Source organism: Macaca thibetana, chromosome 5 (assembly GCF_024542745.1).
Source record: "Macaca thibetana thibetana isolate TM-01 chromosome 5, ASM2454274v1, whole genome shotgun sequence".
Classification (NCBI taxonomy): domain Eukaryota; kingdom Metazoa; phylum Chordata; class Mammalia; order Primates; family Cercopithecidae; genus Macaca; species Macaca thibetana.
Window position 1 is genome coordinate 288,492 of NC_065582.1, and position 3,068 is coordinate 291,559.

The following is a 3,068-nucleotide window of genomic DNA, read 5'->3' on the forward strand; positions in this document are numbered from 1 at the left end:
TGGGAGGTGGCTAAGTGGAAGGTGTTTTGCCAGAGTAATGGGGGTGACATGGAGGAGGAATGAAGCCCAGCGAGGGCTCTGTTGAGAAATACATCCAGGTAGGGGCTTGCAGCGTTTCTCAGGGTTTTGGCACCCGCGGTGGTCAGGGGTTGGTACCCACGGTCTGAGAGACAGGGCCTCAGGCTAGAGGAGAGAGACATGTTTCCAAATGAGAGACTTGGAATCTGGGTAGCACAACTGACATGAAAGCTCAATAATAAATCTTGGGAATGAAGCACAAGCCCAGCTGTGAAAACTATGGCACCATATCCATGCTGGACAATACAGGGCAGTGCTGCCCAACCCAAGGATAATGGCCGAAGCCTTCTTCAATACTTTCTATCTAAGGTCAGCATTAAGTCTAGGAAAGACCAGACTGGGCCTGAGCCTGCCAGGGAGGTCAGGTTGCCACAACTATGCGGGGAAACCAGATCAGCTCTGGCAGAAGCTGTTGTCAGGAGTTTCATTCCAGCGTCATCCACTCAGGGTTCTAGTCCAAGTTCCTTTCTCACAAGTCTTGCTGTTCCTGTTACAATCAGCCCACTCCCCAGTCCACACAGTTTCTTGACCCCAGGGGCCCATTTTGCTCTCATTACCCTATGGAAGGTGCCTCTTGAAATTTATAGCCCCTAAAATCCTGCAAATGTGTTGATAACAGATGTCTACTTGGCTACATCTGAGAGGGCTTCTCTGTCAGGAGCACCAGCCTGCAGAGTGCTGTTCCCAGCTGCTGCTTCAAGGAGGGGTGCTGACTGATGGACTTTCTGCAGGAATCCCTTCATTCTTCCACGTTTTTCTTCCTGAGGGAAAAACTTTGCTTTATTATTAAGTCTTCTGGGACTGACTCTGCTCAGGTGAGTCTGACACTCCTAAATCTTACTTACTTTCACAGCTTCTCATGAGGTGGTCAGAGCATTACAGACTTTGACTCTCCATTGCAAGGGAACAGGGGCCAAACCCCCTCCGAAATGGCTGTGGAATAGGGGCTATCTCTGCGTTAGGCACCCTTGAATCTCAGTTCCTCAGCTCTGACTTTCCCTGTCCTCAAATCTGGAGAGTAGCCCACAGTGAACTATCCGCCCTAGATCCAAGGTGATTCTTTTGCATCACTGCTCCTAGGAGAAGAATATTCACAAAATCTTTAAGGTATACACACATGTACATGTATACACATATGTCGTAAATACATATACATATCTGTGTACACTCGAAAGATGGAACTTGGCCTCACAATCACGCAATCATTTTAAGCAATTTCTTTCATGGTACCAGAGACACCACAACACCATTTGTAAGTTGCTTTGGGACCTGTTCAAGTTGAATTGTGCTCTCCAATAATTCACATCTTGAAATCCTAACCCCCAGTAGCTCAGAATGTGACTGCATTTGGAGACAGAGAAATAAGGAGAAATGCAGATGCAGGCAGGTACAGAGCAAAGGTGATGTAAACACACAGGGAGAAGACAGACACCTGTGAGCTGAGGAGAGAGGCCTGAAACAGGTCTTTTCTTTCCATCACTTGGAAGGAACCAACCCTGTTGACATGTCGATTTTGGTCTTCTGGCCTCAGACCTGTGAAACGGTATATTAATGTTGTGTAAGCTGCCCAGTTGTGGTACTTTCACAGTAGCCCCAGCAAATCAATACAGGGCCTACAGGCATGGATTTCTGTTTCAGTTACTTTGCTTTGCAATAAATGTGCCTAAAACTTCAAGGTGTAGAGCAATCATTTTGTTATCTTCATCGATTCTGTAACTCTAGCATTCAGAAGGGACACAGCGATGATGGCTTATCTCTAATCTGTGATATCTGGGTCATTAGCTGGAGAGACCTGATAGTTGGATATAATGGTCGCACTCACTTCCAGGTCTGGGCTGGAATGATGCAGAGACTAGGCCTGCTGCCAGGAGGGCCTACACGTGCCCTTTCCGTGTGGCTTGGTTTCCTCACAGCTTGGTGCCTTTGGAGCAATTGTCTTTCCTGTATGGTGGCTTATGACACCAAGCACGAATGTTCCAGGGTACAAGCAAAAGTCAGATCCTCTTCTATGACCCAGCCCGGGAGTCACTCAGGTCACATCTGCCATATCCGTGGGTCTAAGCATCACAGTCCTCTCCAGAGTCAAGTCTGCAGGATGGTTGTGGCAATGGAACAGACCCCACCTCTCGATGGAAAAAGTGCCAATGCGTGTTAGGGCGACGTGGGCAGTGTTGCAAAACCTTCATGCTTAATCCAAAGCGTGTTACCCCTTCATACAGGTCTTTGCAAGCTTTGGCCACATGGAGATAGAGACATAGGGAAAGAACGGATTAAATAATGTCTCGAAGCCAAGTGCAGAGAGTTGGGCGTGATCATATAAGAAAATAAGACTTGGTTTACGTTTTTAGAGATAATATGTGAAGTGCAATGAATGGACTTTTTAAGAAGCCGAAGATCAAATACACCAGAGTCAATGTGATCCTCTAGGAGCGCTAATGTGGAAGAGCTTTCTGACCAACATGCTAATGAAAGCCTCGTGCCCTAATCTAGGCAAGAGCTTGCTTGAGCCAGAAGCCACTTGACAGAATTAGAAATACTGAAGCTCCAATGTCGAAAACGATGATTGCAACCTGCGGTTTAATATGAGTCGGTGCCGGACAGATGCTGTCTCTTCTCCCTGATGAGAACAAATACCTCCCTGATGAGAACAAAGCCTTTTCAGCAGGAGAAAGGGCTCCTAATGCAGCTGTCAGTCAGCTCCGCTCATGGAGGAGGCCATGCTAGGTGTTTCGGGAGGTCTTGAGCTGCATTAGGCTGAGGATTCTGCTTTCAAGGAGATTATAATTTAGTTAGGAAAATTTTCATAACAAGCTGATTTTTCCATTAATACCTAAGAAATCCCAAAGTACAGAAAGGTTCAGTATCATGGCCAATAAAGATGAGAGTTAAGAGTCAGACTGTTCTGTTTATTCTAAGTAAGAACTCTTTCTATTCTCATCGATGTCTCTTTAATGAGAAAGCAAATCTTACCTTCTATTTTTCTTTAAAAA